At 45.1% G+C, this 27961-nt stretch overlaps 1 long non-coding RNA gene across 1 annotated transcript; it reads right to left on the reverse strand.

Annotated features, from left to right (window-relative positions):
- Window positions 1-16550: 16550 nt before the first annotated feature.
- On the reverse strand, window positions 16551-24698 carry LOC308177010. The gene is made up of 3 exons (XR_013938784.1): window positions 20914-24698; window positions 20225-20460; window positions 16551-19659 (listed from the first exon to the last, which is right to left on the reverse strand). It is a non-coding gene; the product is annotated as an uncharacterized lncRNA (long non-coding RNA).
- Window positions 24699-27961: the final 3263 nt, after the last annotated feature.

Genomic DNA, 27961 nt, shown 5'->3' on the forward strand with positions numbered 1-27961 from the left:
ACAATGGGGCCACGCTTTGGGGTTCGGCCCCGAGCACCGGGGCCGGGCGAGCGCCGCAGCCGGCACCGCTTGGGGGGGGGGGGGGGGGGGGGGGGGGGGGGGGGTGCTCGGGGGGCGGTGGGGGCCGCGGGCAGCCCCCGGAGGCTGCGGCTGCTCCAGGCCGGCCCCGGCGGTGCCGGGGGGGCACCTTTTGGCCGTGCCGCTCTCCGCTCCGCGAGGGGATGCTGCTGCTCGTCCCCCGCCTGGGACGCCAAGCCGCAGCTAGGGCAAAAAGGGTTAAAACGGGAGGAGAAGGAAATAACAGCCCCCCCCCCCCCCCCCCCCCCAACACCCCCATTTCGCAGCCGGCTCCAGAAACAAAACAAACGGGCCCCGAGCAGCGTGTGCCGCGCCGCCAGCTCAGCGCCACCGGCCGCAGCCGCTACGGAGCCGAGGAAAAGCCGCAGCCCAAGGCAGCCGCGGCGGCCGCACGGCTCGGGATGCCCGGGGCCCTCGGAGGTAAAAGCCCTTACAGCCGCCGTGGGCTCGGACGGACGGCGGTTCGCTGAAATGAGCCCCTTCCAGAGCCCTTCGGCCGCTCCGTAAATGCAACTACAGCAAGCGCGGGGTCGTTTTGCGTTATTTTCCGACGAACCTCGTCAAGAGACAAAAGAGACGCGCTGAACGAAGAAATGGAGTTTATCGGCAGAAGTGCTCCAAAGACTACTCGAAAGCCAGGAAAATCGGGAAGGAGGACGGCATTTAAACGAAGAGAAGGAAATTCTCCCTTCATTATTCCCCCGCACTTCGGTATTCCTGCGAGCAAAAGGAAACTCTTTTGTGCCACCTAATGTTAAGTACACATCACTGTTGTCTTCGCTGCCCACCGCACGCCATGTGCGCGGGAGGCCGGAGGGTGCTGCCCCCGCACAGCACCCAAGGCACAGCACCCAAGGCACAGCACCTAAGGCACAGCACCCAAGGCACAGCACCCAAGGCACCAGGTGCGGAAGAAGCCTTGGCTTCGCTCTCAAGGACCAGGGATTCTTCTGAATTCAGGAAATCATTAAAAATAAATAAATAAACCAAGAGGGGGCAGAAGGAAGCCCGGGGGAATAAGCATGAGAAGGACAGATTCCAAATTAGGTCTTAGTTATGATAGAGCAAATCCAGAAGGTGCACATCCAGGCTTTGGGAAGCTGCCCACCACCGCGAGGAGCCCAGCTCTGGCTGGGAAGCCCTGGGCTTACAGCAGCTCCTCGGCCAGCTCCCCTCCAGGCCCGGGGCCCCTGGTCGTGGCGTGCCCCCCGGCACGGCCCTGGCACGGCCAGGATTTATGGCGCGTGGCTGCAGCCGGTCACACCAATGGAGATACTGCTTCCGTACTGAGACACCTCACACGCTCCTGCAGAAGAAAGGGCTGGAGGAATGCATTTCTCTGGTAGCGATGAATTGCACTGCTCTTGTGATTTTGGCGGAGGGCGTTACGCATCTTTAACACTTTTTGAGGCTGCATCTCCTTTGCTTTTTAAGTTATTCAAACAGAAGAGAACTGGAGGCTTCCTTCGTATTTAATTTTCAAAAATTCTCAAGCCGTGCTCTCCTCCCCTTTAGAGAAGGCCAGGACAATACAAGGGTGTTCACCTGAAAGCAAAAGTACTAAAAGCAAGCAGAGATGCTGGCTGACGTTATAGCAGTCCTTACCAGCATGCACGCACCACAGGGACCAGTAAATCCATACCTAGACTGCACTTGACCAAGAGGCTTTCAAAATCCTTCAAAAGAAAGTAGTTGGAGTTTTTCCTTCTTTGTTTTTAAGCAGTAATTTTATAGCTTCAGGCAGAGCAGACCACAACATCTGGCCACATTGGGCCCTGCACTGGCGTGCCAAAACACGGCTGATTTTTAGGACAGCCCCGCACCCAAATGGAGGTAGGGTTCAAACCCAAATCCTTCCCCAGCAGCCAGGCAGCAAGCAGCTTTGGAGGGGGTCCGCGCTGCAGCCCTTCAGCTGAGGGTCCGGTCCCCAGACACAATTCATCGTTTCACTCACCAGGGCGGCTTCCCTTTACTTTCGGGAGACCAGCCATGCAAACGAAGTTATTCATTTGCGTCTTCGCACAACCCAACTCCAAGACCCCGTCCTAGAAACCAAGATCCTAGGCAGGTGAGCAATCCTGCCGAGTACCCCTGAAAGCAGAGGTCAGGCCCACGTTTGCACTTGCTTTCCCCTTTTCCTAAACCAGTGTCCTGTAACCAATAGACCAGAAAGGCTCCACAGCAATTACATATTTAGGATATGTGATAGCTGCAGTTAAGATCTTTATGACTGATTGCAGGATAAAATTTACTTCAAATGTGCAAGAGCCCATTTTTAAACCACAGTCTTTCAGCTGGTTTCCATTATATATATTCTGAAGAATCAAAAGCAATTACAGTGTACAAAGTATAAATGGTAAATAATTTCCAAATCAGAACCGGTATTAAAGCAATAAGCATCTATTTTTGTTAACACTGTAAGATACGGAGAGGGCCAAACTAAATAACTTTTGGTTTAATATGATGAAAAGAAAGCAAGACTTCTACTTCTGCTCCAACGGTGCATATGTGAAATCTTGTCCCAAACGGAGTTTGGGGTGAGTTTTTGAAGATTTTGGAAAGCAGGGCAAGCTACCCTCTTACGCGGTGGTGATGTGCATGGTACCTTGGTTTAAGCTTGTACCTGTGACCCATGGGTGACGTTGCCGGCTGCTGGCCACGGGTAGGACCAGGTCCTCTGTTACATCGGTAACCCGGCGTTAAATCCTGGGAGCGCACGGGGGCAAGAGAGCGTCATTGGTAAGAGCCTGCCACAAGAAGTTAAGAAGCTAATGGTAAATATCATTTCTGCTGGCTCGCGTTTGACTGTATTATCGATTGCTGGGTTCTGGCTCCGCAGCCTCGCGCTCTCCCTGATCAATTTTATACCAGAAAGTGGCGGCACAGAGCAGCGCTAAAACGGCACTGAGAAGTCTGCTTCTGCACAAGGATTTTTAAAAACGCGAATATTTCTAGCAGTGATTGTTCGAAGGCAGGCAGCAGCCTTTCTCGCCACTGTTGGTTACTATTAAGGGACCGAAAATGCGACGCCATTCTTTTGCCCCTGCATTTTTCTTTTTAAACGATGCCAGTCCTTGACTCTGCACCTCGAGTACAAATAATATTTACCCAGCGTAGAAACGCCATTTTTGTGCTGCAGCTCTTTTCCTTTTTGGCCGAGGCATGAAGTTTTGTTTTGCATATTTATCTGCCGACTTTGGGAAGACGAATAAATAAATAAATACAAATCAGCCCGCGGATCTGATTAACCATAAAGTGCAGCGGGGCGAATGGCAACGCCTGAACTCTTCCTGCCGTGTCAGCTGGAGTGCACACGGAGGTAACACGAGCCGTGGGGCAGGCCTCCCCATTCAGGGCTTGTAGCTCTGTCCAGATTATGGGATTAGCCTCTGTTACATATATCTACAGTTAGGAACTTGTGATCTAGTTAAACCAGATTGAAAGCCTCCCAGCAGGTGCTGGGAGTCGGGCTCCGCAGCACAAATTCCATGCAATTGCTGTGGCAAACCTGGGGCTTTCGTGGCACGGGGCTTCTGCAAGGCTCCGTGCTGGAGGGGGGGGGAAGTAAAGTCAAAATCCTGACAAAAAACACACTTGCAGGCGGGAAAAATTAGCCACAAGCTTTTCTTCTGGCTCCTGAAAATGGAGCTGCTATCACAGAATTACAAATGCCGTTGAAACGTTAGTTTGTTATACTTTGCTGCTCCTGGCTTCACACACATTGTACGAACACAGCCGGTCTTTCAGAGCTAAGAAATGCTAATTCAGTGCTAGAATTTCCAGCTTGCAGAAACTGTCCTGTAAATGTCATGGGGGATTACTAAACCTACAGGAAGATTATAGCTCTGCATATGTTTAGACTCTATTGATTTAAAACTTTATTACCTTTGATATAGCATCTCAGGAAGGAAACAACCCAGCCGCGGGAGCTCAGTCCGAATGCAGATTTTGCGGGGTCGAATCCTGCTGTACAGATCTGCTTTTCAGCGGCACCGCGGGCACTCCTGCAGCGACCCAACAAGAACGCAGGAACAACGCGGCACCTTGCGAATACGAACGCAGCTTCCAAATCCTGCCCTGCTCAGGCATCCAAAATTTCTCATAACCACAGCAGAGAGAGAGTACAATGCGCCCCAAATTATATAGCCATGGTAATTTTTTAATTGAAAAAGTAATGGCATAAGTTATACTACCATATAGTATCCATACGATGGTAAGGCTGTAGAACAGCCTAAGTAAATCTGTCTGTAACAGGATCTGGGGAGAAGTGAATACACACACTCGTGACTGCAAATGGTTTATCACAAAAACATGCAAGTGCACAGAAAGCAATTTAAGCCCAACTCAGCAAAAGCGAGTGCCTGTTGCAGTCATCCTCAAGGCAGATTAAAAACTAAAGCCTGCGTTGCCTGCTATGTCGTAGCCGCTCACTGTGCTGCCGACAAATGTCAGATCATTTCCAGTTACACCATGTCTGGAGTTTCAGCCTCGCTGTGTCCATCTCTGTGACATTCTTCACCACCGATTACAGAATCCCTTCTGCTCTTTTATGCCAAATAAAGCATGTGAAGTGCAATAACACCAAACAACCATTTTTGCAAAAATGTCTTGGAGGGGGCGGGTTCCCTCTCTCCTGATGCAAAGGAAAAGCCAGGAGCAATCTGTTGGGAGCTGCCGCCACCTCTTGTGCGTGCCGGCTGTGGGACCAGCCGGGAAGCGGGGCGAGGAGGGCAGGCACCAGCCCGGCCATACGGGAGATGGGTTCAGGAGGTGCTCGCCTCCAGCCACGGTACGACGATTGTCCTCGGAACAGATTTACGGCAGGCCATTTCTCCCTCTTGCCCCAGCCCAAGCCCCAGAAACGCGGTATCAGGGTTGTAACGCCTCATATATCCTAAGGAAGATAATAGTAAACTGCGCCGCTCTGACCTTTCCGGGATTTCTGCTGCTTGATTCACTCGCCGCAGCCATCCCTCGTGCTCGCAGCGGTAACCTGTGGGGATGCAGTGCAGCGGGGGCCAATCAGACCGCCGAATATTGAAAAGGTTAAAGCCTATGTTTATGAGTCTATTAAATGTTTATAGTCTTTCACAGGCTATACTGGGCATTAAAATTATGATATCTCATTCTCATAACAAACACTGTAACGAGAACAGAAAATGGCAAAGCATGAAGCCATTCTCAAGGCAAAATTTGTAATGAGACCACAACAACAGCACGGTATTAATTCTCCCCTTTGAAGCAGCCAGAAAGGAAGAGATGACACCACCCATGTGACACAGACGATGCCACCAACGTGACACAGACGACGCCACCACCACCAAATGGCCGCGCACAACATCCCAGTGACCCGCCTCACCCAGCATCTACATCTACATCTCCAGCATGGACCCGCAGCGCGTGCTCCAGCAGAAACCTACACAGAGACTTCACGTTTCCTTCTGCCCTCAGAGTTGTTAAGCTAAAATGTGGAAGAAAAAATAAAAATAAAAAACAACCTTTTTGGAGACTCCTGACACACAGGAGGGACACCGCTCCTGTTCCCACCACTGCAGGCTATCCATTTCACTTCTACACGACAGCAGGGTTTACAGGCCAGTTAAACACTATGCATATGGGTTTGTTTTGTTTTGTTTTGTTTTTTCTTTGTATCTGTTCTAAATATATCACACCTTAATTTCACTCTGTGTCATAAACCACTCTGTGTCATAAGGTCCCGGGTCCTTGGTTGCACCAAGAAATAAGAGTGCTGACTTGGTGCCCCTTGCCGACTGCAGACTTCCCAGTGATGGACGGTTCCTGGAAAGGTGATGGAAACTTGGAAAAAGTGCAGTCAGAATGGGAGTGAGCTAGCAGGAAACAAATTCAAGTCTGAAATAACCGAAGCTGGGAGGAAAGGAACCACACCAAACTGCAGAGCGAGCAGTGGGGGACTGTGGACGCGTAGAAGAGCAGCAGAGTAGAGGGCAAAAGAGACCAACAGGGGGTTGTCAAATGAAAAGACAGTTGGCCAATAAGTTACACAAAGACATTTTTAGGATGGTCCCCAAAAGGGGAAGCAGTATTCTGCTTAACTAACCCTTCAGAAACAGCACAGTGTGCCCGGTGACTGAGAAAACAAATGAAGAACACCTACTGCTAATCCTCAGTCAAATAGGCTTACCAACGTTTGGATGTGTTACAGAACAAATAACAACCACCCCAGTGGTGCCCTGAACCCACATATAGGATGAAGGGGAAGGGATTTACCCACCAAGTTGTGGGTCTTGAAAAACTACAAGTAGTTGTATTGTGTAAGGAAACCATCAGCATGAACTCAATCATGCTAGTTTATAGCAGCTCTCCATGTATCAAAACAATACATAGACAAAATCATAAAAATGCAAGCGTCCTTTCCTCTAAAATTCAACTTTTTACTTGCTGGGCATCATGCTTAAAAAACCTCTTGCTAACGTTCAGCTTCACAGTGGTGATCCCACTGAATTCTTTAAGGACAGGGACATTGTTGTCAACGAACTTCTAAGAAAAGTTTGAGTGCATTCAGAAATGGTAAAACCTTGAAAAACAGTATTTCACTGAACGGGAACCAACCCCGACACCTCTTCCCTAAAGATGAAGCATACAGCACAGCAGGGTCTTGCTGCCTAGGGACCTGGGGATCCGAGCAACCTCATAAGGTCTCATCCCACACCCTGTAAAACTTCTGCCACCGCGAATTGCTGTATTTGCACATAAACTCTCCTGGGAAAAGAATAAAAATAATGTCCCTTTTTGCCAGTTGTAAGTGATGAAGATACCAATCCAGGAAGCAAAAATACTCCCAATGAAAAAATATCTCGTGTTCTCCTGAGCACCTCAAAGCATGAACTTCCCTGAAGTAGTTTCTGCTTGAAAGCAGCCATGAAAATAAAACATGCAAAATCAGTAAATGGATTATGTCCTAGTATTACCTCAAAGAGATTGCTCAGGAAAATTGAACTATTTTTCCATTTTAAAATCACTTTTGATCTCATAATTGGTAATGAAAATAACAGGTCATTTAAGTAGCAGTTATTACGAGTACACGAAAGAAGTAGAAACAAGACATCAAATATAACGATGCCATTGCTATTTGTTCTATGTTCTGCTTGAGCACTAACGCTTTTTTATTTGTTTTATAATAGAGTATTAAAAAACTATGTGCATAAAGTATTCTATATGGCAAGGAATTAAAAAAAACGGTGTCGGCACAACAACAGGATTAGCATTACTTACACAGAAGTGCCTGATTTAAAGCTAACTCCTGTGCCAGCCCCAGCAAGGACCGAGGTGTCGCGACACAGGAGCAGAGGACACAGAACGAGGCGGCTGCGCGAGGAAAGGCGCGTGCTGAGACGGGCCATCGCAAGCCTGACGTCACGAGTGCTTTATGAAAACCAGACGTTCTGAGAAAGTCAGTCCCACAAGACTTCACAGCCGTGTGAACCCGGTCGCAGGAATTCAACGTTATTTCTTGGCCCGCACCCGTCGTTTGCCTACCGTGTTGAAATGTCGTGAGATTTCCAATTAGGGCCAGGTTCCCCGGAGCAGCTGCCCCGTGCGAGGCGGCTCCGTGGGTGGCAGCCCAGCCCCGCGATGACAAGCCCCGATTGCCCTTTGGGGCAGCAGAAACGCCTCGGGCTCTGCCAAACCCAGCGAGGAGGAAGAGGGGACCGAGAGGGAGGAAAACAGGAGCACCACAGCCTGCGAGATGGGAGGTTGCCCAGAGGGCAGCCTCCCCACAAGAAATAAAAGTGAGGAAAACCTTTAATTGGGGCAGGGGATGTTGCGGAAGGGCAGTGGGAATTTTAAAAGGGAAAATAAAATCCCAAAGTCAGAGTTTTTCCAAATGGCTTGTTGAAAACAAGCGAAATTACCACTCCTTCCTATGCTCAAAGGAGAGTATTTGGGCTCGGTTCTATAGCACAAATAATTTTTTCTGAAAACATATTTTAGGGTCTCTGAGCTCTTCCACAGAGAAATGCAGGCTGACCATTAATTTTTGCCATCCTTTTTGAGGCTGAAAGTATTAACGTAACGCGTTCCCATAGCAAATCTGCAAATATACCGGCATGAATCGAAGCAATAAAGAGAATACAGCGGGGTCCTAAAACGAAGAGCTGCCGAACTGAGCCGACAAGCTTATGATTAGACAAAAATTGTACTTTCTTAACGGTGCTTAACATCTATGCAATGCATCTGAGCAATATATTGTGCAAACATCTGGTGTTCCAGTGGCAAGATGGATCACGTGGACGTGTGATCAAATATTCCGAGTCTCAGAGCTCTTCCGTCGGAGACGCATGGTCACACAGCAAACGCGCATATTTCTCTTGCTCTCGCTGCTGATCTATTGATTTTGAACTGCTCTGATTCCCCCTGTGTCTGCCTGTAGATGCAGAAGAGATGAAGCAACTGGGAAATCAGCAAAGCAGCAAGCTGAGCAGTACAAATTGGTAAAAATTATTTAATACTGGGAAGCTGATCTACTCACCCCCTGGTAATACTGTCAATTAAGTGTATGAAATTAATATTAATTATCAATAATGAATTGTTTGCAAGTGTAATAATGAATAGAGAAAATAAGAAGAAACACAGCACATTTACGATGCAAAACTGTTGGCTGTCTGTGAATATACCCTCTGAAATCTGTTTTGGTTCCATTAAGAAGTACATTCATAATTATATTTTCTTAGTATTTGAGTTGCAAATCAGCCTAGACAGATTAGTGAGTGCCATAACACAAATGTATACACTGAAATTCTGTCTGATCCACAAAGTTATATTCATTAAATAAAAAAAAACTGAAAAAAACCCACAGGGATGCTCAGCAAGAGCAGTCATCTTTGGAAAAGAGGAAACCAGCAGCACTTGGAAAATATTTTAACAAGAGAAGCACACACTGGAATATCACTCCCAGCCCATGCTGACGTGCTGATGCCTATCAACAGATCTCAATAACTTTCTTCTCACATCAGGAAAAAAAAAAAAAGCTAAAATGAAAAGGTAACCACATCTACAAGCACAGAAATCTTAATCTCTGATACATAATTTACAATTAGATTTTCTTTTTTTTTTTTTCATCCTTGCCTAATTTAATTTCTGCACCCAAATTTGGGGACTTGAAGGTTTCTAGTACAAATTACCGGAGTTCTGCTCTGGGACCATGGGAAGAAGAGAGAGGGTTGGGGATTGCATCTTTTAAGCCCTCAGGCTCTTATTTGTGTAACGCCACGAGGGGCATTACGAGCCGGAGAGTGAAAGCCAGTTCCTGTCTGAAACACGAGTTCCCCAGCCCTTAGAGAGGATAAGCACACGGCAAACCTTGGCTTTATCTATCTCCTCTGTCCCATGTACAGCTTTTTCCTCCATTCTAGTAATGCTGGTTTATACTTTATGATTAAAAGGACAGAAGCCTTAAAAAATGGGAAAAAACATTTTCTGCTGTGTCCAGATGAAGTTTTGAGAAGGTGCTCAATGGCAAATACTTTTCAGTATTGGTAAAATAGCACAACTATTTAAACACAAGCGCAATGTCTGTGTTTCTCTATCAGCCTGCAGCAAATGCATTCCCCTTGGCCTTATGTCTGCTAGAGGGAACTTTCTCCCTCGCCACTAAAGCTAGTTATATCATCAGACCATATAGTGTACCACAGAGGAATTTAATTAAAATAAATCTTTAGAGAAATATTTCTCTCTAGGTCTACCTTCCTCCATCCCCAAAGTCTTCAAAATGCTCCCACTTGATAGATGCAAGTGTAGTCAAATCCGAAGAACCAATTAATGTTCATCACCATCTATGGGGTTTATGTTTTTTAACTTGTTAAAAGATCAGAAACTGGCATTTTTTTTGTTGATTATTTTTGTCGCTGTTCGTTTTTGTATTTAAGAACATTGTCCAATATCATCTAGAGTCCCAAACCCTCTCCCAGACCAAGCAACAGATCTCTGGGAAGAGTTTCCATAACCAAATTGCTGCAGGCAGCCGTCCCCATCACCTCCATCCTGCTGCCCTCCCTGCTCTGCCCCCATCCTGACTTTTCCCTTTTTCCCCAGATGGCTGGGCTGCCCTGGCTGCAAAACCACACGTTGTGGGCAGCAGGGGCTCTGCAGGAGCCTGGGGAAATTACCAGGGTGGTTTTTCGGTTGGTTTTCATTTTTTGTTTTGGAGGGGGTGGGGTTGCTTTGTTTTGTTTTGATTCACCCTTTTAACGAAACTATTACAGGGCATCAAAAGGCAAGCAAGTATTAAAACCAAAGGACATAATTTGTACCCCAAAAATAGGAATGCAAAATGGTTCAGAATGCAGCTGTTCGTAGGGAAGCAGCATGTGCTGGTTCCCACTGAAGCCACTTTGGGAAGCAGAAGCTTCAGACAGAACTCAGTTTGCGCACGGAAAACAACCACAATCCTTTGAAATTGAGGAAAATAATTCTAAATAGTACAGGCCCTTGGACATTAACTTTTTTTTTTTTAAATAAATTGATTGTAGTTTGATTTCTAAGCCCAAGCCTTCTGCAGCTCACATCACTCCTCAAGGGGGAGGAGAGTAGACATTCAGCTGGTGTAAATGGTGTAAACTGGAACTTAGAGGAACTGGGACCATTTATGCTTAATGAAGGTCTGTTCCAGAGTACTGCTCCAGATCATCTGAATCCCTTCTCTTTCAGTAGAGGGGCTGTCTGAATGTCATTCACGTTGCCCTTTATTTTTATCCATTAGACAAACAAAATGAATGATCACATTTATGCTGCGGACAGAAAGCAGACCCCACAGGCTATACGTTGTGAAAAGAGCTCTTTCTACAGAGCAAGATAATGCTTGAAAAGGTGAATGAAAAGATTTCAGTAAGGAGGAAAATGTCCCTGTAAGACCCTTCCTAATTCTGAGCTCTTCAGTAACTCTGAGCTCTTCAGTAACGTCAGCCTCGCTAATCCATACCTAGCTGTGAGTTCGAATGAAAAATTCATTAACTTTGTGTCCTTTAATTTATTAGGTGTAGCAACACTCCTCATCAGTGGAAGGGCTGAAAGGAGGCGACAGTCAGTGCTCTTTTATGCTTTTTTGCAGATCTATGGGCTCACAAAGGGAAAGGACCCGTTTGTGAGAAATTACGCTCGCCTAATTAGAATAGCTGCTGTTTGCTTCTCGCAGGCGTGCCGAAGCCATCCAAAGGAAAATGTAAAATCTGCCAGCAAAGACCTGAATCAGCCATGGCTAAAACCATGCCAGGACCAGACAACAGCAGCGGTACCACAGTGACCATTTCACTCCGCGGTGCTACATGGAAAGGGAAGACATTAGGAGCACAGATAACGAAGTCTTTTATAGAGAAATTTAAAACTGAAATCTGGACTGGCTACGCCGCAGCAGGACTGGATGCTCGTTTCCTTCCACTACGCCAAAAACTGCTCAATGCCTCTTACACTCACGCTATGGCCTTCTATAGAGTTTTTCACAATAAACTGCATAGGAAAGCTGAGTTTGGGTGCAGGAAGCGAGAGCAGGAAAGGTGAAGGATTTTTTCTCTCTGAGCGCTGCCTCGCTCCAGGGGCTCGGGGCTTGCATCCCGGCCCCTCTGCTCGGGAACCTGGGGACAACAGACCGCTCCCACCTCTTTCATAGGGCTGGTGTTTCAGTTTTATTCACAACAACACAATATTTTGTCCTTACATGACCCTCCCCGGTGTCCCTTCCCTCCCTCTTTGGAAAAGGAGAAATAATTATCCTTATTTTGTGCCAGGAAACACAGATAGCGAGTGGGGTGACATGGACTGCAGCCAGGGCAGAGCCAGAAGCAGAGCCCTGCCTCCAGCCTGCCAGAACCAGGACCCATTAACATTAATGCTTAATTAGTGTTTACATTTTCAAAGCAAAATGTAAACACGTATCTGCACCAGCCAATACCAGCTGTGACGGGATAGCGATGTTATCCAAAAGCAATTTCCTCTCCTTTCAAAGGGGGCATCTCCAGCAGGTAGGACCACAAAGCAGGATCTGAATCGCGACATCTCGTATTGTGCATTCACAAAGCACAGCAGCAGGGTCGTATCACCGGTTTCGAAGTATGACCAGCAACTACTTAGACTGACAAATAAAGGCTAAGTAATGTAGTAGGAAAAAAAATACACAAAACAAAATCTCCAAAACCCTTTCACGGATCCTGCAGCAGTCATATATGATTTCAATTATGGAAATATAAACTGTCTTGATAGCCATATGGATATACTCTTTGAAGAAACAAATTATTAATACCAGAATTAATTGTTCTTTGGAACACCAGAAAACTCTGAACAGCTGTAAAAAATGTTCACAATGAAATCTGAGTCTAGTTGAGGTTAATCTGGGTTTAAATTTCTTTACAGATATTAAAATGGAGTTCAGCTGAGCCCAAAGTCCATGAAATCAGCTTGTTTCTCATGCCTCCATCTTGCTCACGAAAGCAATACAGATTCTGTGGCTTTCAGCCCTCCACCCCCAAAACTCCTGCCCTATTTACCAAAATGCCCAGGACTTCCCTCTTTTGCCACTGGTACCTCCTGGAGGCTGGCTGCCAACACACCTCGCTCCTTGTGGTCCAAGCTCTCCCGCTCCAGGGATCATGTAGATAAGCAGCTGAAAGAGAAAGTCACACAGCCAAGGATTTTCTGCTGCAATTACTGAAAAAATAAATCTGCAAATATTCTCTGTCACCGATATTTCTGAAACCTCTGTCGCATGGGTGCTCATATAGCAACTGTTCATGGCTTCGTGGGGGCTGGATGTGATAGGGAAAGGCTACCTTATATCCATCTTTCAGCAAGTGCTTTTGTTGTTGTTTTGTTTGTTTTTAAAGATTGAAAATTAGGGAAAGTTTAACATCACTAAAAGATGGAGGGGAAAAAAAAAGTCTCTCTTCTCCCAGGGACACTCCTGGAAGGAAATGTTAGGGGCTGTAGGAGAGCAAGTTTCTTGAGCAGCAGAGCTGAAGCAAGGCAATTCTTCTGGAGGGGGAGCTGCACAGTCACCTATTGCTCATCAACCATGTGCCATGAGGAAAACCAAACGTACATGTTGATTTTGCCCCATAAACAGTCCCTCTGTGTGTGTGTGTAAAATCAGTATTGAGAACCAGGAGGGCCAATGCTGAAAAAAATATAGTCAGCAGTTAATTACTTACATATGGCCATCAGGGCTCACCTACAACATCCATACAGTGATAGGCTACATGTATAAGGTGCAGTTTCTTCAAGGAGGGAGACTTAAAAAATATCTGACATGGCATCATCTCCAAGGTTGAAGACAGCTATCCCATAGTGTTACCTAAATGGTGCATAACCTAAAACTATAAAAACTAATCTGGTTGCTTGACAAGAACAAGAGATCATTCAGGCTCAAGTGAGCAGCACAGGAAGAAAACTGGCAAGAGACTATAAGCTATACTAAGAAAAGTAAATAACACAGTAATATCTTTATTCCTTCTTATTGTATGGTGGAATTCAAACTTTGGTACTGTGACAAGGAAACATCTGAAAGCAAAGGCACCGGGGAATACAGACGTTGTCACCTCGGCTTACATAGTCAGCTATAGCGACTTTTCTTCAAACACAGCCATAAATATCTCTACTCCAAAGGAATTCCCCACGCAATTAGGAACATATTCATGACTCAAATCTATGCCCAGTCTTTCTTTGGCTTCTCCCACAGCCTAAACCCTGCTGACCTCTTTGGGCAAGGAGTTCCACGTGTTACATGGAACATACATAATTATGTGTTAGCTTCATAAAATGTCTTGTGATGCTTTCACATTCATTGCCTTTCACTTTCCCTGAGTTTCATCATTGTTAAACAAGAGATTAATTAAATAAAATGATTTCAGAAATTTTTACCAGTCAAAAGCCTCCTTGGAAGTGAAACGATGGAGCTCAGTTATAGAAGATTTGCCTCCCAAAGACAAGAAACTGGCCACAGAGTCCCCACACCAATCTGTATCTCTGAAAGGAGAATACATGAGAGCAAAGGCGTAGGACTGTCCCCTCAGCCAGCGAGGTCACCCTTATCATGAGCTCATGTGCCAGTACGTGCCATGGTTCCTGGTAAAGTATAAGTCATGGAAATTACTACGCAAATACACTATGTATAATTTTCAACAGCACTTGTATTCTTCTCCAAAAGCTTGTATTGGAATCCAGTTGTGTGATTGTCCCCCGAGCGAGGACCACGCCTGACACGGAGCACGTTGCTTTCTGTCACTGACGTGTGGGAATAACCAGGCTGGCTACAAACCACAAAGAAAGGATTTGCAAAGGTTTCCTCAGTGAAACACAAAAGAGGTAACAGCTTAGGAGAACAAGACGACACACAAATACAGTCATCTTCCGCCCATGAGGAAAGCTTCTGAAAACCTACATAGCCGTAGCAAAGCTTTTTGGAGGTTTATTGCTCCTTGCAGATCTCGCCAGATTACTGCGGGTCCGATGTCAGTCTTGCTTCCCTATACAATTTAATCTCCTGGATGGCTTTCTCAAATATGATTTATTCTGCAGCGTCCCACAGCCCTGAGGCTGGGCGATAAGTGCGTTGCACAAAGCAGGTCTCGCCTAGAGAGGTGGCACCCACGCTGCTGCGAGGTGACACCACGGAAGCCGCTCAGTAACGTGGACGTTGTCCCTGCCAGGGACTCCGTGCTTTGGGAGTAACGGCTTCCAGTTATGGGGGGGTGGTGCCATCTGAAGCACTTATCTGCATGCCACATCGAGCTCCAGAGGCAGATTGTGCGTTTGTGAGGGCACGAAGGTTGAAAATTATTTATTAAGAAACATAACTTTGCAAAGGCTTAGCTAGACACCTTTGATGTTTCTGAAGAGCACTGCCTAAGCTCATTTTTGGAATAAAGTAGCTAGCTCAATGATATCTTCATTTCTTGAAGACAGTTGTTCAGTCTCTTTTCTATACTGTATGTTCCACATTAAGTCATTATCTATGCTGTTCACTCCATTAATTCTGCTAGTTTTATTAGCAAAGTTCTGCTGCCTGGTCCTGTAGCAGTGACAAGCATTTCTAAAAGCTAATCTGACAGATAATGACTCCATTAAGTGTTGAATACTAATTGGTTTACATCAGGGGCCTGAAATTAATTGATGTAAATAAATTAGCACCTGAGCATGCATCACCCCAGCTTTGGATTTTCCTAAATACCAATGATTTTTAAAGCTTGTATCTTCAGCAAAACGCAACGGAATATAAACAGACAGGATGAGTAATTAAAATGTGGCAACAAAATAAGACTATCAAGATGAGCTTAACAAAGATTGTTTACCTATTGATGGAAAGGGTAGTGCCTGCCTGTACAGTCTGTTTACACTGCTCTGACTTGTACAAAAGATACTTTTCTGACGGCTTCCAAAAGATATAATTATCATTACTATTAATAACAGTGAAACTGACCCCACATCATTGCTAAGATTTAGCAAAGTTAGGTGAAGCACAGTGAATGCATGCTGTTAATCACAACAAACACCTCCCCCCCTTGAAAGTCAAGCCTTCGATTATTAATTCAGGGAATTAATAAAAGTTATTTTGTTTTAAAAGGATAAAAACTCATTATGGCAGAGATTTGTCATTGGAATGACACAAATAATGAGTAATTTCTAATGCTTAACTGTGCAGAGGCATCAGGGAGCAAGAATGTGCGTTAAGGGCATTTCTAGAGCAGCCAATAGGTTAAAAGACACCAACAAATACGCTCCACTTTTATAGAGAGATTTACTACATTTATTTTCACCTCTATAAGGAAAATAAAATCCAGTATGAAGCAATAAAAACCTGAGAAAATACGCACGTCTTGGGAAAGCAGATGCGGTTTGGAGCAGGAAAGTGCATTAAGCTGAGGGTGACACCCGGGCAGTGCCGGCCACCGCGCAGGCACACGGCTCCGCCACCCCGGGGGGCTCTCCCCTGCGGTGCCATCGTGGTGGGGAGCGGGGGGAGAGCCCCTGAGGCTGATCGAGAGACACCCATTAACTTCGGCTTTGGATCAACTTTCTAATTACTCACACAGATTTCAGATTGGCTACGCAGATTACTTTACATGCACCAAAGAGCACTTTGTTTCGACAGCTATCACCACTGCGAAAATATTAACTGACTTCAAGTTAGCTTGTAAAGGATACAGTCAGAGCTTCTGCAGGCTGGCATCATCTTCCTAAGGGAATTAGGAAACACGAGATTATCAGGAAGATTATCTGCTGAGAAAATTTGTGAGGAACCTGAAGAGAGATCTCTTCAGACACCCAAAAGGCTTTTCTATGATAAATAATGTTGAGTATGGATTTAATTTTAGTGACTATTATAAAAGGTCCCTTGACCCCCCAAGTCCCCGCCACCTGCCCCTCTCCCAAATCGGGAAACCCTTTGGGGCAGAGTTTCACCAAGACATCAGGATGCTATCAAGCGCTGTCTCACCTGTGCTAAGCGAAGCAGGGGGTGGCCGGCAGGCACGTGTGCTTGGGAAGGTCAGGCCAAGAGTGCTCGTGTCCCTGCGACGTGGAGTCACCGACAGAGCAGCACTGGGGATGTGGCTGGGGCTGGCGTCCGCCACACAGCAGCCTACGGGCAAAAGACTTGTAACAGGTTCCTCGCATGCTGACAGAGCCAGACTGCAAGGAGCAGGGGAAAAAAGATCTCTGGAAAGCAGCTGTAACAGAACCAGCCTTTCTCGACTGTGACACCCCTAAAGATTCCTTGTTTCAGAGCTATTAACCACTTTGAGTAATAAAGGTAAAAAATGAGAGCGTTAATAACTGCGAAGAAATATAGGAATGAGTATCTCCTTTGCCACTTACAATAATACAACTAAAATATAGCTGTGAGTGATTAAGCAGCTTTTAAACGTTGCCTGAAGCTAAATAATAAGTCAGAAACATTTAGTAATATCATGTTTTCTGGCACATGCCTCCTTTAGAAGTGTTCACCCGAGAGTGGTGGAAAGCTGCGCAAAGCATTATACCTCCCGGACAGCACCAGACAACTCCTATAAGCACCCAGATACTGGGCCCAAACTGGTCCTTCAGTTTACACCACTTACATGCATAATGAGCTTTTCCCCACATAACGAAGTGGCAGAGCTCACTCAGTCCGAGGCGATTCCTTGGGCTGGGGAGAGGAAACCTTGTGCAGGCGTGGGGAGGCGCGATGGGGCCCATCCTCTTCTCAGAGCATCGCCAGAGCAGCCCTAACCTCTCCCATGCACAGATTCTGATTCAGCCACCACCAGAGCAATGCTGGAAATTAGCCAGGATCTAAACAGTGAAAATTAATTACAGAAATAAAACTTGCATGGCTTTCTCCTATTATCAGCATTTAAGAGCAATGGACGACAGAGCTATCAGCCAGCATAATGGACAACAGAGCTTAAAGTGAGCTGTTTTCTAGAAGTCACCGTACATATGCTTAATGAGAATTCAAAAGACATAATGAATTAGGATTGCCCTGTTGGGCCCTGAGCATTTCTTCATTAAATTCTAATGAAGCAGGAAAAGCGTTAGGTTTGCTCACACGGTGTATTTTTCCCCTTTTTTGGTTATGTTTAGATGCTTTTAATTGGTCCTCATCATCTTCCTGACAAAGATGTACACTGAAAGAACATGTTTGTTATGAATGGAAGAAATATGAATACTTAAAGACAGAGAAGTCAGCAGCAAAACTCCATGCAATAACAGCTGAAGAATTTTTGCTGTACCATACAGAACCCATATTGCCCGAAACGGCAATTTGTTTTTGTCTTCAGAAATTATGGGATGAGATGAAATGTTAATAAGATTATAGCAATCAATAAGATTATGGCAAATGATGATGTCATCTCGCTTGCTTACCATTTTTAGGAAAGAAAGGACTAACCCCTGAAAACAGAACCAGCACACAGTGGCAGCCCTTCTCCCATCCCTCAGTGAGAGGGATTCACAGGGACAAATCCAAATGGCTCATTACAGAACCGATGGCAAGCGTGTGTTAGCACTGCCAAAAACAGCACAGGAGAAACAGTCCATCTTCCCCTACAGTCAGTAAAACTACTTTTCCCAATCATTTTGTGCACATTAGCAATCACAAAGTAAGAAACACATTGTAGGTGGCTGGAGCAAAGGGTTTCCATCCATGAGGAAGGTGATTACGGGCTGCAGCTGCACAGGGCAGTGATGGGTCACTCTGGTTGTTGATGCCTTTAAACGTTTGGAGCGTTCCTAAATGTCCTGTCTCCCTTAACAAAGGGCTTCAGAAGTGTTTTGCCAGAGATACAACAGGAAAAAAAAGGAGAAAGGAAAAAAAAAAAAGAAAAGGAATGAAAAGAAAATCACTGATAAAATTTTCACTGCTGAGCACAGCTGGTGGATACCTTCCAGTCTTATACTAGCATTCCTGCTGCTTATTTTCCGTGCTGGATGATAATGATAAAACATTAAAAGCACCAGCTCCTTCAAGAACTGCTTCAGGCGAGACTGTGGCGCCGCCCGAAGAGCAGCACAGGGCTTGGCCACGCAGAGCCCGCAGCAGGCAGCTCCACCTGAACCCCGCCGTCACCGAGCACCTCCCTGTTTGGTGCTCTTCCGAAGGAATTCAAGCAGCAGAGAGGAACAGATGCTCCTGCAGCTTTGGGAACTGTTATCTCTGCATCCCGAGTCACTGAGGAGTGTAAGTGTGTGGTTATTATGAAGAGTAAGCAAGTGCAAAAGAATCTGTGCTGCTGTTACATTAAGAAGAAATTGTTTCAGGAAGGCAATACAAGGTTGGAGGGTTTGAAGGAGAGTGTGAAAGCAGCTGCAATAAAACCGCAACTTCTCCACATTTCTTCCAGAATTACAGCACACTGGAAACCAACTGGGGGCAGCCGGACAGACAGCTGCGGGCCACCTCTGTGCCACCTGCAGTTGGGTCGGCAGCAGCTGCCCGCGCAGCCCCCGGCACCTCAGCGCACCTCCCTTCATCGCTGCCTCCCACGCCGAAATAAAGGGGATTACAGCACTTTGTGTCCTCATTGGCTGTTGGCAAGGCAGGCAAGGCAATTAGGCTGCTATGGCAATTTTATGGTGCTTATAAAATTCATTAGAAGCCAATTAATTAAATTTTGTCATTAATAATAATAATATTATTATTATCTTTTCTTTTAATGTCTTTTCTGCTCAGGTCTGTCTGTCTTTGTCCTGTTGCTTTATCTTTTTTATTTGCTACCTGACAGACACAGCCCAACTTTGCACTCCAACTTGGCTGGGGAGAGCTGGCTTTCAGGGTTCAGTTTTGCTATTCACGACAAGTGTGGAGCAGCAACAGCCAAAAAAGCAGAGTGGATCTGGAGAGCAGAGGTAGCCTGGGCAGAGCTGGCGTGGCCGTTACCAGGGGAAGCATCACCTCCAGCATCAGAGCCAGGGGCGCTGATTTGTGCCAGCGAGAGGAAAGCCCTCCTGGAGATGCTCACCTTCTGCAGAACGGGCCAAGCATACCCAAGGTCCTCCAAAACAGGTTTTTGAGCATCTTTCAGGCGTGATTTATCTCCAGCTGACCATTCTTGGCAACATACACGTGTCCAATTTCTGGAAGGAAAAACAAACTTTTTAAACAAAGCCCCTCTAGGTCAAAGGACAAGTTCTTGTTTTTCTCAGATACCTGTGATACTTCAAAGCAGTGCCTTTTTTTTTTTTTTTGCCTTTTTTTTTTTTAAACTGACAAAACAGATAAAAACCTGTGAAGTGGAATCTTCCCAAAGAGGTGATTTTTGGAGAACTGTCGTCATTCAGAGGTTAGGAACCAGACCACTTGTTCTTTGTGGACACCAGCCAGATTTTTTCTTTTTATTTGCATGTTTGTATTTTAACTCCACATTGGGAATAATCTCTGAGAGACAGTTTCATAATATTTTACATTAATTTAAGACCGAAGTGTATTTTATTTGTACACTTGCCAGGATTTTGAAGTCTCCCTCCCAGGCTCCTGTCCTCTTTTCAAACATCTCCCGAGACTCCTTTGATGCTCCTAGCATGAGAGATCCCACACCCCGCAACGCAAGAGATTGTCTGAATTGGAAACTTTCCCAGACCAAGTTTGCTGGTTAAAGGGCTCCGGTTGCGATGAAATATAGCTTAGTCCACAGGGCCTTACCTTCGGTACTTTCGGGCCGTTGTCTCAGGCAACGTTAACCAGTGCCATGCCAGATGTGGTCCTCTCTCCTGCGTAGAGGCCGGAGGACTTGCTCATGTCCAAGAGAGGCTGGAGGACGTGCTCCTGTCCCACAGAGGCCAGAGAACTTTGCTCATGTCCCCCTCCAGCCTTGTGTTACCGAGCCGGGGTTGCACAGCCCCGGTGCAGCATCGCCACCTGCAGCACGGCCGCCAGCACTGCAACAATAAAATAATAATCACGATAATAACGCTTGTTACATCTGTTCGCTGCGGATGCGCGGACGACACACAAGCTCCGCATCAGCTGTACGCAACTTCATTTAGGTCAGATTTAGAGCTTGATAACTCACTGCTTGCTCAGACTTTCATCCAGCCCCACAGTTTGGTTTAGGTTTTGCTTTTCAATACTTCAGGCAGGCCAGCGGCCGCTGCACAGTGCCACTTGCTATAAATTCAGGCCACATTCCTCTGCACAGAAATCCAGCGAGCTTATAATGCGTTTTGTTTGCTGTGCCCCCGAGCTGCGCAGAGCCCTGGAGAAACCCGATGGGATTTTCCCCAGGCTTCAGGAAGCTCCACTAACTCTCCTGCAAACGCTTCCTACTAAACAAAATAATTATAAATTAGTTTTGGAAGTGCATTCCCAGCACCTGAGGTGTTACGTCTCACCTGTGCTGCAGCCGTCATGTCACTGAAGCCAAGGAATGCAAAGCGGCCTCATATCGTGGCAGGAAAAAAAGGGGAAACCAATCATTAAAATGGACTAGGTGGAAAAATCTTGTTGGAAAAAAAAAATCAGCATTTGGACACCATAAGCCTGATTCAACTCATACACAAGTCATCAAAGCACTTAACACTTAAATAAAATCTTACCTGTGTCCTGGCTCTGAGACATGCCAGCAATATGGTTTTGGAAGAAAATGATCAGGAGGGTCAAAAAAAAAATCTGGCCTTGTAGGTGGAGGCTTGGCACCCGAAACACACCTCGCCTGCTGAGCCTCCATGGCCTGGAGAGGGTGGGTGGAGAGACGCAGAAAGCAATGGGCTTGCTTTTTTATCAGCTTTTAATTCTTAACTTTGCACGGGGAGCAGAAAACTTGGTTCTATGGTGCCTTTTTCTCGGTAAGGAAACTTTACAAATCCTTCCCTGTGCTCTGACAAACGCTGCTGCTGCGTCTTACAGGGAAGAGGACAGCGACACGAACGCTCCTCCAGCAGCGTGTCCAGGAGGGGAAGGTGTCTGCGCAGGAGGGCAAGTGCTACCTTTAACTCAATATCGCTGTTGGTAACATCCGATAAATCACTGTTATGTGTCATTTTAAGGGTGAGTTAAGGGGCCACGAGGCTGTTAAGGCATAAAGCACATAACTGTTGCTGCTTAATAACAAAGTCATCCTTTCGGCTGAAGTCATTTTAATGTAGTGCGTTGTTAACTCAGAAAATCATTTGTCTTCGCAAGTGATGACCTTTCCTTTCTATTAAGTCTCCATTGTTTCTAACTTTCTTCAAGATTAAAGCTCCATCGTATTTAAATAGACAAAAATTGCCCAAAGGTTATTGCCTTCACATTTGGCTGCTTTAGGTGACCGATAACATTTTAACCTATCGCTACACACTCATTAGGACTTTATTGCCCTACATTAGTTGAGAAATAAAATTTTTTAGGAACCCAAACTGGGCCCTGACTTATGTTAACTCTCCCCTGTACCAGCACAGTCGATCGGCAGTCGAATGCACCGGGAAGTTCACGGAAGGGAAAATCTGCCTGGTGGCCAGCAGCACACCCATGGGACAGCTCCAGCATCCTGCGCCCACCCCAGTCCTGGCCTGGTTCACCTTCAGGGAACGGCACAGCCACAATTGCCTTCATCCTTCATTTTGTGATACTGAACTGCACCAAAGGTGGTAATACAATAAGCCTTCACTGTTATAGCGGAAAAATTAAATTTGCTGTTATTATGCCTTCGCACAAATCCTCGTGGAAGAGTTAGCTTTTATTTGCATTAAGCAACTATATTTCATATTGCACTGCTTAATGCCAATGCCTTTAGAGGTCATCAAACTCAACAGTTAAAAAAATTAATCTGAGAATTTACAGCAGTTAAATACAGCTAAATAATTAATGATGAGGAAATTGAACTTCCCGTTGAGATTGGATTAGGAGCCAATGTGGGACACCACTGCTGTAGAGCCCGTTTCCCCGGGGAACCTCCCAGCAAAAATCAGCCGCCTTATTGCTTTCCATATCACTAATAAAATATGAAAGCAGAGAATACAATAAGATTTTCATATCATATTAATGACCTTCAGAATGCAATCAGACTAGCAGCTCTCACTGAGCAATTTGCTAACATAATATAAAATCGTTAATATGATATGAAGGTCACTCAGACAGTATAAAAATTAGTGTAATGACAGCAACTAACCTAGGCCTTTCAGCAGCAAGAACAATTAACTTGCAACTTCAGTTTTGCAACTCGTACCTTGTATGCACGTGGCGGGCACGATACCAGCAGGAAGCAACAGGGTGGCATCGGGCTCGGAGGACTTCACCTCTGCGGGCTTTCAGCTTTTGGCTGGCTCCAACCCAGGGATCACAAGGCTGCTCCGGTCCTCAGCCAGCTCGGAGCCAGGGCATAAAGACAGAATGAAAGAGGAGGAGGAGGGAGCAAATACAAGAGTTGAGGTTGGTTTTAGCTCCCGTTTCTCCTTCTGCAAAACTGGAGAAATACTTTTAATAAGTCCTGTCACGCGGAGCAGGTGCCTCGAGCTCCTGGGAGGGACAGCGCTGTAGCAACGTAAGAGAGCTTTTGAAAGGAGGAGACGGACACCTCTCACTGGGGAAAGCGTTGATATAAGGGTGCTTATGGGAAATAAAAGAACAGTGGTGCTTTTAATGGAACCATGTACTTAAAAATATTTCAAAATTATAGTAATAATTTTCTTCCTGAATAAACCAACGTATTTAGACTCCATTTTTATTAGCCTAAATGTAAGAATGTCCAACCCAAGCCCTGGAACATCCTCAGGGGCCCGGGGAGGAACACAGCGCTGGGACAATCACACAGGGCTTCTCCCACATAGGGCTCCTCTTCCAGACCCTCCAAAACTCCTCTCCTCCACAGAGCCCTCCTAAATTTCAGCATACGCAACACCCTATGATAAAGCCTCCTGCAGTTTAACTACTTGTTTCATGAGAAGCCATCTCTTTCCATTAGTTTTGGACAAGCTGGCTTCATTTAATGTCCCTCATGGTACTGATTCTACAAGATTTGATTAGGGACCTTGTCAAAAAATATTTGGAAAAAATTAACTACAGCACTTCAGAGTTACTCCTTCCTAAATTAGAGTTTTGTGCAATTACACCATAACAAAGTAATGGTGATGACCTGATTGAAATCCCAGTGGTCAATGGAAAAGGTTCTGTGAATCTCTTCTAAACACATCAAATCTGAGCCTTGTTTCCACCAACAGAGCTTTTACACAGGTACTTCAGCATTTTGACAGGCAGATGCAGTGGGAAGTATCTTCAGCTGCACAGCATGGAAGAGGGGTATCTCTTCTTGGAGACTCATTTTACGTTCTGAGTCAAAGCCCTTTTATATTTATTTTATACATGAATTGATTGGTATTTAATTAACCTACAGTTTATGCCATAGTCAATCTTTAATTAAATGAATCCTTAAGCACAGAATTTAAAGCGTTACCAGAACGGCTTTAAGTGCAGAATGCGTTTTTATGTTTTCCTCATAAACAAGAAACCAGGAAAGCAGCAAATAGCTGTTCAAAAGCAGGAGTCTCCCCAGTCAAGTGCAAAATTTGTTGCAGGGAGACACCCACCTAAAGAAGGAGAACATCTGAACGCTTCCCTTTGGGAATGTAGATTTATGGAGGGTGAACATAAAGCAGAAGCAATGCTTTGAAGGAGGGAGACCCTTTAGCTCCCATGAGCTTTGTGAACCTCACAGTCTTGTGTAGCCTTTGAGAAAGGAACTTCAGTAAGTAAATATATAAGTAGTTATTGGCAAAAACTTTAAATAAATAATTAAGTAGATGTTACCAAAAACTTCTTACAAACTAGTTATTAATTCTAGTATCTTAAGTAGTTAAATACTGTCCAAAAGGTTGAGATGCTGATGGGCTCACGTGCATTTGCGCACTGACTTCCCACCTCCAATACAAATGCCTATTTGTATTAACGAGAGACTTTCCCAGGGACAGAGTAACCCTTTTCCTCCCCAAAACAACAACCGTGTATATCAATGAATGCCTCAGCAACTACTACCAGTGACTGTTTTCGCATGTGTAACCTGCTGGCTACCTGCGGATAAGGAAGCGTGCCAGGCTGCTGCGGGGCTATGCACGTGGCCAAACCGGAGGGCAGGCAGCTCTGGAGGAGCCCCGATGCTTGGTCAGGTCCCTGGCCCCAGCAGTCCCCGCAGCTGCTTCCCCAGCCTACATTTTGTGCTCCACACGTTGCAGCTGAGGGAGACGCTCCTCCCAAAGCACCCCGCCACCTGAGCAGGACAGGGCATGAGTTGTCCGAGGAGTAAAATGAAGAAGGTGATCCGGAAAATTCAGCCTACGTGGGAAAGCAGCAGTAATCAGTTTTAATCAATTTTGAACAAGTGATCAAATGAAGGAAGGATTTACAGCTTTGGGCAAGCAGAGAGGGACACAAACAGGATAAAAACTACAGGTAAAACCATTATTTAAATCTATGTTGTTAATAAAATTTACAGTTATTCAGAAGGAGTCAGTCTCCAAATCTCGTTTGCTTTTCAGCACGAATATTGCTCATTGTACTGTACAATAAAAATAAATGAGCTAATCTGCTCTGTGATGCAGTGACGGGGTCCAAGGTTTCAAGGATTATCCTTTAAATATGTCTTCCCTTACCGTTTGTGTTTTCTGAATATAATCACCTCTTGCAATAAATTATGTCTAAAGAGAAATGTTTGCAGCTATATCAGAGGCTAGATATGAACACCTGATTTAGGAGGTCTGACATTAAAAGAAAGGCTGCCACTAAGTACACAGATATGTGTAGTTTTTGTGTCTGACCTGCATCAGCTGGGCTTAGCCTGTCTGAAGGTGATGCTGTGAACACTTGGGTGGCAAGCTGGGGGTGGGAGGAAGGGGCAGGAGGGAGCTGGGAGGTTTTGGGTGCATCTAGCTGCTCCCTAGTCCTTTCATTCAATGAGTCACAATGCTGCCATCAAAGAGAATTGTCATTTTATTTTATTTTTTTAAGAACTTGAAAAACCACCCAGCAACAAGAGACCTATTACAGTGTCATAACCGTTGCTGTATCAGTCTTGCTAACTAGATACATATACACTCAAAACCACTTCAAAATGATGCCATCAAATTACCAAATTTTCATTTTTCCAGTCTTCTGCCCCATCTAGAGCATAAAACAACATATCACCTCTAACACAAATACCTCATTCAACCTGAAGTTTTCCCACCTCTGAGACAAGGGTGCAGTAAGAACAAGCAAAGCCTACGCTCCAGGTACTGCACCGCAGAGCGATGCGGCTGCTGCCACAGGGCTGCATTCCACTTCCCTGGCTCTCCTGCTATCCCAGCTGCCTAAAACCCAGAAAAGTTGCACGTGATGTCGTAAACCCAATGCTTTATCACGTAGTGATGCAATAATGCTGCACGTGCCAGTTGCACGGCCCTTGGTTTCAAGTCTGCTCACAGGAATGAATTTTGTTGACCGACGAAGAGCACCTATATGATGGAGAACCCAGAAAAGTAAGGCACAACAGGGCATAACTTTCCTCACTCGATTTTCTAGGAGTGCTTATAGATCAAAGTTTTCACCTAGGAAATTAAAACCTGCTTTTTCTAACAGGAAAGAAAGAAAATGGGTATGTTCACATGCTGTGCCTCTTCCTTCAGTAAATTAACTCCAATAGAAAGTAAACAATTTATATTTGCATACAGCAGCATTATTATATTTCCCCAGTAAAGGGAGGAGATGGAGACATGAAAGGCCAAGACAATGCTAATGAGCTTTGGTCACGTCCAAAAAAGACTTAAAATACGCTGTTATCTTACAGAAAGAGATGCGTGAGAGTTTCAGAAGAGGTTAGATAGCTTTTCGTCCATCTGGGGCTGTGTGCCTGTCTGCTAGGACCTTCCCACTGCTCTGTTCACAAACGGAATCATAGAATCCTAGAATGGCTTGGGTTGGAAGGGACCTTAAAGGCCAAAAAAAACCATACGACAACTCTTCTGAGCCCAAGAGCTAAGTTACAGTCCACTTTTTTTTTTTTTTTCCCCCAGATATCATGAGGAGGTTTATGAATGGGACCCAGACAGTGAGAACCTGGACGAAGCAGCAAAGGAAGAAGTAGATAGAAGCACAAAGAAGGAACCAGACTTCTTAGACACAGGCAGTAATTCACCTCCCGCAGCCAAGAGAGATTCTTCTGAAGGGCTAACCACACAGCAGGGAACCACAGGAAAAAAATCATGTAATACATTAAATCTCTAACATCCTATAGTCTTGATGAAAAAAAATATACATATCTTAGAAATAGGAAGGACCCCGACATTCTCAGAGACCAGAATAACTGTTGCAAAGCTCTGTGAAAACTATAGGTTTGGACCATGTAAGACAGAATACGTTCTGCATACACATTTCCTACAATAATCTGTATAAAATGCCACCTCCTTTCCCCATTTTATTTTATTTTACAATTACCCAATACAATACAAATCCCAGCATCTTCTCCCCCTGGGCTGCAGTTACCTTGGGGGTAAAGTGACTCAAAACAACACAAATAAGAAGCCATTGAATTTATTTTGGCAGCAATGCTGAAATTTTATAGAAACTTGGCCTTTTTCCACTTTAGCTTTGTTAATAACCTGCTTTTTATTGCCATTCTAATAGTTCAGAAAATAATGTAATTAGGAAATACAACTTGAAGCATGGAAGCAGAGAAATTAATGTAAATAAGGTGAAACCATTCCAAATTTCCCTGTCTCAGTTTTCTCCCCTTCCCCACTCTGAAGCAACCACACCCAACCAAGCGGCTCTCTCAGTTGAATTACCGGGAAAACCGATGGTGAAGAAAAAATGACGGAGGAGATGACAGAAGAGATGCGCTACAGAAAGGGCCATTGATAAGTTCTATTTTGCTCTTTGTTTCTAACCCTTGGAGCAGTCATTTTTGGTTCAATTTTGAAACTGAACTTCCAAGAGTGAGAGTACAGCCACGTGTGTCCGAGGGCTAGCCCATCAGTACAGACTCAGTACTCAGAGCAGCTCCTCTGCTATCGGACAGGTTCCTTCTGTACTTCCCCGGAGCTTTTAAATCCATCTCAATGCTGCATTGAAATTTCTCTCATAAATAACATCAACAATACGTCTCTCAAATTGAGATGTATTCTATAAAACGGCAGTCGAGATGCGACTGCAAAAGAAACAGACGTTTCCTCTTCTCAAACTGTGACTCTTTTCCAGATCTAGATTCAATTTTTGGCGAGTTGCCACCAAAGTCACTGATCAAGACCAACCTTCTCTTTGCAAAACCTCCACGTCCGAAGACATCATATAAGCCATCAAGCAGACTTTGTCCCCTTTCCATTAACAAACAGGTAAGCAGCTGATGTAGCCCTGGTGTGCTATGCAGAAGAACACGAATTTCATTTGCTTGTTTTGTTTTCCTTTAAAGCTGATCATGATGTGCTTTCATCAGAA

Source organism: Anser brachyrhynchus, assembly GCF_964034855.1.
Source record: "Anser brachyrhynchus genome assembly, chromosome: 13".
In the NCBI taxonomy this organism is placed as follows: Eukaryota; Metazoa; Chordata; class Aves; order Anseriformes; family Anatidae; genus Anser; species Anser brachyrhynchus.